The sequence below is a fragment of the Paroedura picta genome, chromosome 1 (assembly GCF_049243985.1).
Source record: "Paroedura picta isolate Pp20150507F chromosome 1, Ppicta_v3.0, whole genome shotgun sequence".
NCBI lineage: Eukaryota > Metazoa > Chordata > Lepidosauria > Squamata > Gekkonidae > Paroedura > Paroedura picta.
The window spans coordinates 75,224,051-75,239,252 of NC_135369.1; positions in this window are offsets into that span (position 1 = coordinate 75,224,051).

Consider the following 15,202-nt stretch of genomic DNA (forward strand, 5'->3'; position numbering starts at 1 on the left):
CCATGATGCCTAGATACTTTCCATGTCAGAGTTGCTTGTCTTTGGGTCCCTCCCACCCAGGACAATGACAGATGTAACCACATATTCTGGTCAACCAAACCAACAGGCCTTTGCACAGGTTACAGCTGCAATGTGGGGTCTTTACAAAAAGACCCTACTACCATTCTGCCTATTCATTAGTTCTCCATGTTCAAACCTTTCCACAATTCAACTAAAAAGCTGGCAGTCAAGTGTGAGATTTCCCCCTAGTGTTACTCAGTGAGTCCTGGGGTGAACTGGGATGTACACACAGGCCTGCTAGGCACCCAACCAGTTCATTGGACCACCCTGGCCTTTTCAGCATTTGAGTCTCTTGGAAGAAGGAGAAAATGCCTTCGGTAGCAGTTCTGCTGCCTGTTCAAGGTGCACCATTTGCTAAACTGACCCAGTTTGCATTTTCTTATTTGGAACAAAAAGAGAACCAGAGCAGGCTGGATGCAGGAGATTTAGTTGGTTGGTTGGTTTGGGGGCGGGGGTACGGCAATCGGCTTGAGTCTGGCAGCCTACAGTGAGTTTTGTGTTTCAAGCTGCTTTGTGTATCCAAGCCCGGTTGCTGTGAGTGGCTCAGAATGATTAATTTAGAGAGTAACAAGCCTGTTCACAATGCTGTAACCTGGAATGGTTTGGGTGAAGGGTTTCCATTCAGATTTAATCACAGCATGAGGGCAGTCCTGTTTTTTTAACCCTAACAAGATCTGTCATTAAAAGTTACTGGAGCTTGACTTTTCTTCATCCTCTGCTAGTCACCCCTATTCAAAGCTGTGGGTCAGATTTTTCTATGGAGACAGCTGGGCTCTTGCTTCACAGCCTTTGTTCCCCCCCCCTCTTTTTTGCTGGATAATGATGATCAGCAGAGCTAGTATTCAGCACTGGACTGGCTCTTAGCACAAAAGGCCTCAGTGAATTACAGTTCCCATAAAGAGAGAAACATATCAGGCAGCCTTTCTAGATAGATCCTTTTCTTGCCTGTTAAGGTGAAAAAACAGAACAAACAAAATCACAGTTCAGTAACTACAAATGGAGAGTGCTTGAATTAACTGATGCCTAAACTAGAAATTCTCTGTGACACTGAATATCCATTTATTTCTTAAGCATATCCATTTATTTCTATTGCTATATAGATCCCACATGAGAGGCAATAACGATGCAAGCAGATTGACCTCCTTGGTTTGACCCATGCTCTTTCTCAGAATTCATTCCTCTTGATGCAAAAGTGACATGAGAAACATGCATAATCTCATACCAGTTTAAATTGGTTCAAGTAAACCTATAATTTTGCTTGATCCCCCCCCCTTTTTTTTTGTTCTTTCCAGCTATTTCCTTAAGGCTGCTAACTGTTTTTACCATCTATCCTAAACACATTGGCCATAGTCCAGAAAGATTTGACACACCCACTGAAGGTGTGCTATTTTTTTTGTTGCTTTTGATCTATCAGTATTTCCCTCTCCCCACCCTTCTGCTAGGCAGCAAGTCATATCTTAAACCACTGGGAGGTTCTAAGCATATCTTATCAGAACTGCTGCTATACTCATACTGGCATTAGAATTACTCTCTGGCACCAGCTTCAATCATGACTTTGCACCTGCCACTGAGAGCTTTAGGCCCATCTCACTGGCACCAGCAATGAAGATACTGTGAGTGCATAACAGCACTTTCAAATCTTCATACTTCCTTTAAAAAAAACTCTACAAAAGTTAAATGAAACTGATGGCACAATTTTTATTAAATTTATAGCTTTCCTTTTCCAAATGTCTTTTTATTATTAATGTTGTTATAAAATAATACTAAATCAATTCCCACAACACAAAGAACCAATGTAAAAACAAACAGGCAGAATAGATGTTTTTTGGCCTGCTTGTTAGAATGATAATGCGCAACCTGATATTTTAATATACTTTTCTTATGTTGTTGTTAGGTGTGAAGTCGTGTCCGACCCATCGCGACCCCATGGACAATGATCCTCCAGGCCTTCCTGTCCTCTACCATTCCCCAGAGTCCATTTAAGTTGGCACCTACTGCTTCAGTGACTCCATCCAGCCACCTCATTCTCTGTCATCCCCTTCTTCTTTTCTGATAGTTACTATTTATCAGACTTGCCAAACAAATAGGAACAAGAATCTCAGAAATCAGCCCTGTACTGAAATTTCCCTGCCAAGATGGTTTAAATTGTACTAAGCCAAATGATTATACTTCTTAGTAAGTAAAAGAAAACCTCAACGCCCCCTCCCACTGCAAATTCTGCTGGGATTGGGTCAATTCAAAGGGGTAAACAGAATCTAGCTCTTCCAAGCTGTGAAGGTCATTCCTCCACATCATTAACCAATACATTTTGATGACAGGCTTCACTGGAAATGCAAGTAATAAGCTGGGTAGATTTACTTTGGGGCCTATTTAATTACAGTCAGGTACAACAAACAAAACAGAAGCAAATTCGGACAGAAGGAATCTAGCATTAATGTCTTGACTACCTTACATTATAGCTGCCTGATATTTTATACATGCATACATTGAGGGTTCAGATTACACTTCATCCTCACAGTATAATAGGGGGGAAACCCCTTTGCTGGTATCAAAAGCAGAGTGTCTCAACTATGTAACCACAAAATTATACTTTAGAATCAAGAGTTGCAGTCCTACTGCCCTGTTGATTTTATTGGGGCAGGATTTCTTCCCAACTGGTTAGAAAGGCCAAATCAGGGGGCTCTGAAATCCCCTAACATGCTGCGACAGCTTTGATATTAATTGATTGATTGTAGTCTGAGTTTTAAGTGCTTTCCAGAGAACTTGCAGAACCCTTGTCCATCATCTTCGGGACCTCTTTAAGGACTGGAGATTTCCCGGAGGACTGGAAGAGAGCAAACGTTATTCCAGTCTTCAAAAAAGGGAGGAAGGATGACCCAGGAAACTACAGACCAGTGAGTCTGACCTCTGTCGTGGGGAAGATAATGGAGCAGATATTAAAGGGAGCAATCTGCAAACAACTGGAGGACAATTTGGTGATCCAAGGAAGTCAGCATGGATTTGTCTCCAACAGGTCCTGCCAGACCAACCTGGTTTCCTTTTTGACCAAGTGACAGGTTTGCTGGATCGTGGAAATTCGGTTGATGTCATTTACTTGGATTGTAGTAAAGCTTTTGATAAGGTTCCCCATGATGTTCTGATGGATAAATTGAAGGACTGCAATCTGGATTTTCAGATAGTTAGGTGGAGAGGGAATTGGCTAGAGAACCGCACTCAAAGAGTTGTTGTCAATGGTGTTTCATCAGACTGGAGGGAGGTGAGTAGCGGGGTACCTCAGGGCTCGGTGCTCGGCCCGGTACTTTTAAACATATTTATTAATGATCTAGATGGGGGGGGGGGGTGGAGGGACTACTCATCAAGTTTGCAGATGACACCAAATTGGGAGGACTGGCAAATACTCCGGAAGATAGAGACAGAGTTCAATGAGATCTGAACACAATGGAAAAATGGGCAAATGAGAACAAGATGCAATTTAATAAAGATAAGTGTAGAGTTCTGCATCTGGGTCAGAAAAATGAAAAGCATGCCTACTGGATGGGGGATACGCTTCTAGGTAACACTGTATGTGAACGAGACCTTGGGGTACTTGTGGATTGTAAACTAAACATGAGCAGGCAGTGTGATGCAGCGGTAAAAAAGGCAAATGCCATTTTGTGCTGTATCAACAGGGGCATCACATCAAAATCACAAGATGTCATAGTCCCATTGTATACGGCACTGGTCAGACCACACCTGGAGTACTGTGTACATTTCTGGAGGCCTCACTTCAAGAATTGAAAGGGTACAGAGGAGGGCGATGAAAATGATCTGGGGCCAAGGGACCAAGCCCTATGAGGATAGGTTGAGGGACTTGGGAATGTTCAGCCTGGAGAAAAGGAGGTTGAGAGGGGACATGATAGCCCTCTTTAAGTATTTGAAAGGTTGTCACTTGGAGGAGGGCAGGATGCTGTTTCTGTTGACTGCAGAGGTGAGGACATGCAGTAATGGGTTTAAACTACAAGTACAACGATATAGGCTAGATATCAGGAAAAAATTTTCACAGTCAGAGTAGTTCAGCAGTGGAATAGCCTGCCTAAGGAGGTGGTGAGCTTTTAGGATGCTTTGGACTGATCCTGCATTGAGCAGGGGGTTGGACTAGATGGCCTGTATGACCCCTTCCAACTCTATGATTCTATTCTATGTGGCCATGGACTGGTGTCATGCAGTCCAAGGAACCACACGTGACAGGTGGTTGGTGGAGCTGCAGACAGTAAAAGAGGGAAGAGGTAGGACAAGAGTGGGGGGAATCATGAAGGGGTGGGGAAAGTTACTGACATGAGGCTTGCAAATCTCCTGGTCTTGATCTCTAGGCTTCAGTGGTCAGTTTCCTTGGTGAAAATGGTTGTTTTGGAGGGTGGACTGTATGGAATTATACCCTGCTGATGACCTTCTCCTCCCCAAATCATGCCCTCTCTAAACTCCACCCCTCAGATCTCCAGAAAGTTCCCAAATGAGAGCCATAATCCTAGCAAGGTGGGTAAGGAGAAAGGGGGATGTTGCTGCTTCGTAGGCCTGGGAGGGAAGAACAGTGGCTGGATTGAGAGGCACTTTCTGAAGGCTTTTCCTGGCCTGGGGAAGCCACATGCAGATGTGCCCATTCCAGCAGAGTCAGATGCAGTTGGCAGATGGCTGTACCAAGGCCAACAAAACTATGGGAGGCACCCAGTCAGGTCATGTGAGACTGGCAGGCTCTTCTGCCCTCCCTCCTGTCCTCCCTCCCTTGAGGGACCAGGGCTGGAAGGTGGGGCCATGGTCCTCCAACATGCAGAACTGAGCAGACTGGATATCTTCAAAGCCGTTAAAAGATTCTGAGGGAACTCAATCAACAAATCAGGGGGGCTGGTTTTACAGGTTTTCTATTTTTTATTTTTAATGTAGCACCCAAATCCAATTTTAGCATAGAAGGCATGACTTTTATAGCTTTCCAGCAGAGGTAGGGCCACTTGCAGAACTTCTGGATTCACCTCGTTAATGTAAGAAATATTTGATTTAATGGACAATATACACAAAGGGATAATTAACCAACAAACCATCTGCACTGTAATTCATGCCTGAATGGCAGAAAGAAAGCAAGATTGGTTTCACAATGGATTTGATTTTCAACAAGACTGTAACAACCCATGCTTTTTTGACTGAGTTGGCTCAAATGAATTCATGCCCAACACATTTTGCAATAAGATTCAAAATAGATCAAATCCAAATCTTCTGGGACAAAATAAAGAGGTTTCTTCCAGTTCCAAGTTCTCACTGCACATGAACCACCCAATTTTATTTGCACAAATGACTTTAAGGCCATAAATCTAAATGTCAAGTTCAGCCAGAGTTGTTTGAATCTCAAAACTAATCCCACATTTGCAAAAAACTACAAGATGGACCCATGTCATTCATGGCTAGATAAAAAATTAAGCAGTGATACAGAACATATATGTTCTGGTATTAAAATTGCCCCCATGGAGCTAGGCATGATGTCAGATTCCTTGAATGAATGCAACTAAAATTCCAAGAACCCTTCTGCTGTTCTTTAGACTCAGCCTTCGGCTGGACTTGATTTTTCCATGATGTGTTTCTTCACAGCTGTCAAGTGCACACTAGAGCAATGCTGCTTCAACATAAGCTGTTGGGTTCAAAAACTGAATTAAAGTTTTGCCAGGGCTCAGCTCTGATCCTGTTCTCAGTGCTGACTCCCCTTTGAGGGTGCAAACTAATTTTAAAACACCCTTGAACACTAGATATCTTGTTCTTTCACGTGCAGGACTGAAAAGAATGTTCCCAGATAAAGCAACAATATTGTATCAAGATGACACTTTAGGATTTAGAGTATCACTCAAGTACAATATCACTTCAAGCAAATACCTGAAAGTGAGAACACATTGCAAGCATAACACTGACACAATGCTCTAGGAGTCATGGTAAAATACTGTGTCAAACCATTGAGTTTTGTCTAAATCTTACAGCATCATATCAGTATTACCCTGGTGATGTGATGAAGCAGAAGAAGAGTTGGTTCATATATGCTGCTTTTTCTCTACCTGAAGGAGTCTTAAAGTAGCTTACAGTCTCCTTCCTTTTCCTCTCCCCACAACAGACACCCTGTGAGATGGGTGAGGCTGAGAGAGTCCTGATATCACTGCTCGGTCAGAACAGTTTTATCAATGCCGTGATGAGCCCAAGGTCACCCAAATGGCTGCATGTGTAGGAGTGCAGAATCAAACCCGGCTTGCTAGATTAGAAATCCGCACTCCCAACCACTACACCAAGCCGGCAAGCCACTTCCAGCAATTTGTCAGAAATGACAGTGGCGCAACACCACTTAAAAAAAAAACATTATCTCTACATTGGTCCTCAGTGGCCTGGTAGGCAACACAGAGGGAAGGACCAGGAGGCCTTCTGTATTTCCTTGCCTACCTAGTGTTGACCAGCAGTCTACTTAATCCCTCCCTGCCCCCGGCTTATTAGTTGGCAGCGGGAAACAGCAATTTCTGATGTGAGGTATAGTGCTATAGCAGAAGACCTAGGAAAATGTGGGTCTGAGACAGACCATGTGTACTTACGGGCTGCATATAGGTTTCAGCTTGGAAAACACAAAGCAGGCCTATGTGTGCCTGGAAATTAAGTTTCTAGCACAGAACTTGCAACACACATCTAAGAGCCAGTTTGGTGTAGTGGTTAGGAGTATGGACTTCTAATCTGGCATGCCGGGTTTGATTCTGCATTCCCCCACATGCAGCCAGCTGGGTGACCTTGGGCTCGCCACAGCACTGATAAAGCTGTTCTGACCGAGCAATAATATCAGGGCTCTCTCAGCCTCACCCACCTCACAGGGTGTCTGTTGTGGGGAGAGGAAAGGGAAGGCGAATGTAAGCCGCTTTGAGCCTCCTTCGGGTAGAGAAAAGTGGCATATAAGAACCAACTCTTCTTCTTCTTCTTCTTCTTCTTCTTCTTCTTCTTCTTCTTCTTCTTCTTCTTCTTCTTCTAATTCTAATTCTAATTCTAATTCTAATTCTAATTCTAATTCTAATTCTAATTCTAACTCTAATTCCAATCAGACGGTCCAAGGGAAAAAGTGAGCTAAATGCAACACGTCATTGAGTCTCATGCAAAGGAAAGAGGAGACTAGAAGCTAGGGAGACATTAGTATGTCTTCCACAGGTGTAGTCAGTTGAAACCAGAACCAGTTGATCATTAACAGTTGCCTGGCCTGCTCTGGCAACTTGCAGGAGGCCAGTTGTGGTAAGGACAATGGGTAGTGGCTAAAAGTTATATCTCACCTCTCCAGGGATCTAGGTTTTACCATAGGGTTTCCAGTGAGTCTCAGAGAAGACATATGTTGCACTGTTACTAACGGCTTTAAAAAGAAAGAAAAGCTTTCTTCTGCTAGCCCATGGGCCCTCCTATTGACCAATCATAAGCTTGACTTCCATTTCACAAATGTGCACCAATTTCAGAGCACTCAGAGTAGATGATGGCAGAAAGTAGTACTAAAATTTTCTGAAGATTTTTGAGCATGGCCAGATTGTTGGGATGGGCTACTACAGAAATTAAATTAACCAGAATAATGCTGGAGTGTTTTAACAAGAATTACTTCTCACATTCATTGTTGAAGTTTGCTACCCCAATATTCCCACAAGACTCAGACAAGAATCAAGGCTCAAATTCTGTATGTTCTTTACATGATGCCCTAGTAGGGATAAACCACACAGCCAGCATAGCGTGACTGACTTGATAAACTCAAGGTGTAGCATGCCAGGAAGACGGCCAAGTCCTTTGAATACGCTTTTGTTATCTCCTAGGCTGTAGGCTGCCAAGGTATGTGGTTTGGCAGAATAGAAGCGAGTTTCTTGTTTTGTTTTGTTTTTGTTCTTCTGTGTCAACACAGTGGACTGGCCGATCAAAAATAGATTATTATTAAGTTCTTGCACGCATGAGATACTGGCAAATGGTGTTTCTTGCTCTGGGATCTCAGTAACTGGGAGACACAGGATGAATCCCTGTCATTACTGTTTGCTTTTAGTACACAGTAGGCTTTCAAAAATGATTGCAGCATTATAGTCCAAATTAAGAATGCCACAATCGAGAAGGAAAACAACGTGCTTTTCTTTTCCTGTTGTGGTGACGGCACATGGGCCTGAAAGAACTTGAAATTGTCTTCTAATGAGGGATACAACATGAATAAGAGAACAGCTTATTAATTTTGGAGAGAATACAACAAAGGCACATGGGCTACAGTGGTACAGCATGTACATTGTGTAGTTATGATCTCAAATTCACAGGGTTGCAGATTATGGCAATTGATTACAAAAGAATTCAGGCATCATTGATAGTCATATATGCTGCTAATTCTGATGCTCTTTGAGGTTAATCAAGGAGGTGGAGTGGGGACTACCATAGTCAAAAGCAGGAGCACAATCCCAAATAATGATTGTACCAGTAGACATCTCCTTTCTTTTAGGATGTATTCCCCCTGTCACTTGAGGAGTCAACTCTGGGGAAAGCTACCACCTAGATCTGAGGAAAGCATTGATTGTATTCAGAGTCACAAACAAAATTCTGCTTTGCTCATGACATAAACAAGCCATGGTATTAATTTCATAAGGATCATTTTTGTTTTCTTTTTTATGAAATAAAAATACCACTATGTTAAGGTGGGTGTGGCTGGCTGTTCTCTCTGTATTTATCTGTCTATCTGACAGAGGGAGCTTTGACTCTTGAAAGCTTATCTCTTCCCCCTACAAAATCTTGTTGGTCTCTAAAGTGCTCCTGGACTGAATCTAGCTGTTCCACTGCAGACCAACATGACTATCCTTTGAAACAATCACTCTCTCTATATGCAGTTTGAGCTTGTGTCCTATGAATTAATTCAGTTAAATGAGCATGCTGAAGCAGCTAGCTACAATGCATATGCCTGGCTGCAAGAATATTTACATGTACGGTGAAACCTGGTAAACTTAAATTGATGTACCCAGTTGAAGTGAATTGCAAGGCAGCATCTTAAGCTGAATTACAGGAGCATGATATGGGTTTGTTTATTATTTATTGATAATGGGATTTATTGGCCGCCGTTCTTAGCCAGGCTGGCTTGTGGTAGTTTACAGTCATGATTTAAAAATTACAATAATCCAACACTAAAATCAGTTTAAAACCCACAATATAACCCCAATAAATTAAACATGATCACAGTAATCTGTTCTGTTCCTTGCTTTCCCTTGGACCTCCCACTACTGCTGCTTCTGGTTCAAATATTCCATCACATCATTAGTTTGTTAAGATAAGAGAGAATAACAATGGCATTCCAAAACCCTGTTCAAGTTCACTTAGTGATTTCACTTAGTAATGATAAATATCATAGGATCCAGACAGAACCTGGCAGGAGCCCAAGGGACAATACCCAATTATTGTACAGAGGCCCATCAATTTCTAAAACATACTTGACAGGTAGGAAAATAACTACTGAGTCTCCTATCCCAAATCCAGCAGTAGAATGTACTGAGAAGTCTAAGGAACACATACACCACATGTAGCTCCTGATGTTGTTCTTAACCAATGTGATCATAGTGATCCTGCTTTGACTTGCAGACCCTGTTCCATCCTGCCCTCCAAGGTTTTCCCAGTACTGGAAGGGCTCTTCTCTGTGTTCAACCAATGCCACCACCTGGTCTTTGTAGGAATTGCCCACTTGACACCCAGCTTCCCTTGCAAGTTCTGAAGGTTTGCCTGTGTCTCCTGCTATCTAGTAACTGGTTACCATGGGGATAGCTTACAGCCTTATGCACTGCTGGGGAAGTAGCTACTTTCCAACTGACTGCCCCTCCCCCTTCTCATGGTGCTCTTTTCAAAACAGCATGTCTAAGATGAAAGACGTCATTGTGGCATAGAAAAATACTACCAGGATCAAAAATTACAAAGCATGCATGAAAAAGAAAATGTTCACCGGAATACTTTTAGCACAACACCAGGTTGATCAGGAGATTCAAAAGAAAGGGATAAAATCTAATTCCTCTATACATGTGCTCTACAACAGTGGTCCCCAACCTTTCTGAGGTTGGGGACCGGCAGGGCATTGGGGCGCGGCCCGCACATCGGGCCGTGCCCGCGGGCCACACCCCCGCATCGGGCCACGCCCCCGCATCGGGTATGAATTTACTGGTTGTTCCGGGCCCATGGGATGTTCGCCTGGCTTCAACCCGGGCCAGGGCCTTTTCAGTCCTGGCCCCAACCTGGTGGAATGAGCTCCCAGAAGAGCTAAGGGCCCTGCGGGATCTACCAGCTTTCCGCAGGGCCTGTAAGACGGAGCTCTTCCGCCAGGCATATGGTTGAGGCCAGGGCAGCTCTCCCACAAATCCATCAGAGGATCCCTTCCAATATTGAGATCCCTAACATCGAGATTATTGTTAGATCTATTGTATTGGTGCCACCCTCTTCTGAATATTATTCTCCCCACCAGGCTGAACTTGGGGGGAACTCAGGTAACTAATATCAGAATTGTGACCACCGCCGCTTATATGTTATATGTAACTTTTGTTGATTGTTGATGTTAATTGGGGTTTTTATGGGGATTTTATTGTGTTTTAACTATTTATGTTGTAAACCGCCCTGAGACCTATTTGGAGAAGAGCGGTCTAAAAATTTAATAATAATAATAATAATAATAATAATAATAATAATAATAATAATAATAATAATAATAATGACCCGGTGCTTGCACAGGGGGATACCTTTACCTTGTTTATTCATGCCCTATCAGATAAGGCATAAGGCAGGCTCCTTAGTGTAGAAATTAACAAATGTTCCACATGGTTTCTTTCAGGTGTACAGGCCACTGCATGGCAATGGCTGCCTCCACTAGACTTCAGTTAAGAATTCTGTCTGCCTCAATAGAATCAGCACAAAACAGATCCTCCTCCTTGCTCCCAGGACTTTTATCATTTCTCTTTCCCCTCCCACTGTCCAGGTTAGGCTGGCTCAAAGAAGCTTGTTCTGAAGTCTCCAGTAGTTTCTTCCTGAAGTCCTGCTGGTATTTATGACCAGGTCAATAAAGAACAAAACCTCCACCCTGCAAAATTACTTTGCAGAGCAAAGAGCGGATCTGGCATGCGTGACAGAGACCTGGACCAGGGACAGCGAAACTGTCGCCCTTAAAGACCTAGCCCCTGCCAGGTTCTCTGTCCTCCACCAGTCTCAGACAGTGGGGTGGGGAGGAGGGATGGCAAACCTGACCTGAGAGGCTTTTTCCTTCAGGGCCCTTCCTGCGCCATCAATACCAGGCATTGAATGTGTTGTCCTTGGATGGGGATCAATCGAGAGCGTGGCCATCTGGCTAGTGTACCGTGTGCCCAATGCACCGCCAGATGCCCTGCCAACCCTGCTGGAGGTGGTGGTGGCCTGGAGGCTACAGTTCCCCAGACTATTAATGTCCATGCTGAGCTGCCATCCTCTAGAACTGGGCAGGGCCTGACGTCATCCATGGTGACACTAGGGCTCTTGCAGTTTGTTGTTGGCCCCACCCATCAAGGAGGCCAGACCCTGGATCTCATTTTCGGTACAGGTCTGAATGTGGATCTGGTCACAGCAACTGCCGTGCCATGGTCAGACCACTACACCCTAAAGGCTTGACTAAGGCTACCACCCCCTCCTCAGTTGGGCGCCAAGCAAAGTTTAGCTCACCCACAGAGACATATGGATCCAATTGGATTCCTGAACTCTCTGCAGCAACCAATGCCTCCTGGCACTTCTCTCAAAGGCCTGGTCAGTGACTGGCACAACAGATTGCTGACTTCCACTGATGAGATAGCTCCCCAATGCCCTCTTTGGCCCCATCTTAAGCAGGCTCCCTGGTACACCGTGGAGCTTTACAGTAAGCAATGGGAACTGAGATGGCTAGAGCGAGTTTGGAGGAAGACTCACGACGAATCCTTGAGAGCATCTTACAGAACACAGATGAAGGTCTATGAGATGGCAGTGAAGACAGGAAAACACAATTTTTACTCGGCTACCATTGCATCTGCACACTCACACCTGGTTCAATTATTTAAAATAGTTTGATCCCTCACTGCTCTAGTAGAAGGGCAACAAAATCGTAGCCAATTGGATAATCTGTGAGGCATTTGTGAGTTACTTTGCAGACAAAATCTCGACACCCCACCCTGACCTCCCTCCAACCTTAGATACAGAAAATGAACTGGAGGCCCCTTGGCTGTCTTTGGAGAAAATACTGAGTAACTTCAGATGACTCACACTGACTGAAGTGGACAGGATGCTAACAGCAGCGAGGCCAACCACATGCCCACTAGACCCCTGCCCATCGTGGCTTCTAAAAACAACTAACATAAGGATAAAGGGTCCCCTCTGGGAGATAATCAACTTATCTCTCACAATGGGAGAATTCCCAGAGGGATTGAAAGAGGCAGTGGTATGCACGCTGTTGAAAAAAAACATCTTTAGACCCACGAGAGCCTGATAACAACTGACCCGTCTTGCACTTAGCATTTCTGGGAAAGATGGTAGAAAGGGCTGTCACAAACTAACTAACAACATTCCTGGAAAAAGCTTCAGTCCTAGACCCAGCCCAGTTGGGCTTCCAGCCTGGCTATTGGGTAGAGACAGCGCTAGTTGCACTGACGGATGACCTCCATCTTCAGTTAGGTGGGTCGGCGCTGCTAATACTACTTGACCTCTCAGCAGCATTTGACATAGTTGATCATGAGCTACTAGCTCGCCGCCTCATCAACGCTGGAATACAAGGAACAGCCCTTCAATGGCTGATCTCCTTCCTCTGGGGTCATGGACAGCGGGTTGCAATAGGAGAGAAAACATCAAGCCGCCGACTACTTACTCATGGAGTCCCACAAGGGGCAGTCCTCTCTTCTATCCTATTCAACATTTTCATGAGCCCTCTAGCAAAACTGGTAAAGAAGTTTGGGCTGGGTTGTCATCAATATGCAGTGATGCCTGGAAGCAGTGATGAGATGGCTCAAGCAAAGTCGTCTGAAGTTCAATCCTTCAAAGATGGAGGTCCTGTGGCTTGGTAAGAAGGGCCCATGCGAGGAAGCGTGCCTGCCCACCCTAGATGGTGTAGAGCTCTCTACAGCCCACTCCACCAGGAACCTTCTCTGTCCTGGCCCCCACCTGGTAGACTGAGCTCCCAGAGGAGATCAGGGCGCTGAAGGAACTAAAACAGTTTCCCAGGTCCTGCAAAAGGGAGCTCTTCCACCAGGCATTTGGCCAAGGCCAGGCACAATCAACAACATCTGCAGGGCCCCTGCCCCCTCCCCCAGAAGTCCATCAAGATTTTTGGACCTGTTTGTATTATTATTGTTTAATGTTATACTGTTACCCTGTTATTAATGTTATATAATACTAATGTTATAATTATATGTATGGTTTCTTGTATAGCTCTCAGTTTTATGTAAACTGCCCTGAGCCTTTGGGGGGGGGGGTGGTATAAAAATGTGAAAAATAAATAAATAAATAAATCTCTAGTCTGCTGAAAGGGGGGAGAAGTCAACCATCCTATTGGCTCTTACTAGACCAGTGGTTCTCAACCTGGGGTTGGGACCCCTTTGGGGGTTGAACAACCCTTTCATAGGGGTGCGGCAGGGCAAGCAGCTTGGCCGGGGCGGGGGGTGCCATCCACACAAGAGCCTTGTTCGATAGATCAAGATAGTGTGTTCATCTGTCTGGAGCAGCAGAAAAGAATGAGGTTGGCATGGTGGGACACGAGGCAGAACTGAACTGAGAAACTCTGGGGAAAAAAACAATTTATATACAATTATGAACAATGAATCTCCACACCATTAATCAGTTTCAGTTTAATTTTTGTGAAAAAGCACTTGCATAATTTTATTGGTTTTGGGTCACCACAACATGAGGAACTGTATTAAAGGGTCATGACATTAGGAAGGTTGAGAACCACTGTACTAGACCAATTAGCATTTCTTAAAAAGTAGTTGAGATGAGGCTGAAAAGCAACCGAGCTGACTTTCCTGTTCCTGCCTGTTCCCTGCCCACAGAGAAAAACTTTTAGAACTCATGGTGAAGATTTTTCTTAGTCCAAACTTTCAAAGAAAATAATGCATTTCTTCACAATCCCAATAATTGGTCGAAACTAGGTTTAAATAATGGTTTAAAATGGCAGTGTGGAAGGATTGTGGGCAGGGATATGGGAGGGCCAAGATGCCAGTTGAAATATCACATCATTTCCACCATTTCTACCATGGGTTTCTAGTGATTCTTCAAGTTACATTTTTCACTATAAGTTGTGGAATTTATTTTTATCTTTTCCCACTGTCAGTCAGACCAGCAGCTGACAGCAGAAGTGGAGGCCCAAAATGGAACTAAATCATTATGCACTGGCAAGAGAATGTGACTCATCAGTCTATAGTGTCACCTTCTTCAGGAATGGTTATATTTTTTATATTTATTTATTATATTTCTATACCCCCTGTACTACCTTACATATAACAAAAGGGAAGTACATATAACAAGAAAAAGTAGAAAATAATTCATAAATTCAAATAAGCAAAATTACCATGCGTTTAACTGGTAATAGTGTGTGTAACATCTAGTTAACTTGCTAACTATACAACAATGATTTCACGGGAAGACTGGTGTGGGATTCAGTATATGGACAGGGGGCCCGGCCAAAGAGCTCCATTTTGCAGGACCTGTGGAAGTTCAGGCAGGGCCCCGATCTCTTCAAGGAGCTTGTTCCGCCAAGCGAGAGCCAGGACACAGAATGCTGTTGAGGCCCAATGTGCTTCTTTGGGGCCAGGGATCACCAGCCAGTTAGAGGTGGTGGAGCGTAGGGCTCTTTGGGGGGAGTAGGCAGTGAGACGGTCCCTCAGGTACACTGAGCCCAGAGCACATATAGCCTTGAAGGTGATTACCAAAACCTTAGTCGTGATCCAGAATTCGACTGACAATCAGTGAAGTTGTTGGAGGGCAGGTCAAATGTAGGACCTCCATGATGTTCCTGTGAGGATTCTGGCTGCTGCATTCTGGACCATCTGTAGTTTCTGGATCAAGGATAAAGGTAGGCCTGCACAGAGCAATTTTCAAAAGTCCAGTCTAGAGGTGACCATCGCATGAATCACTGTGACTGGTGTTC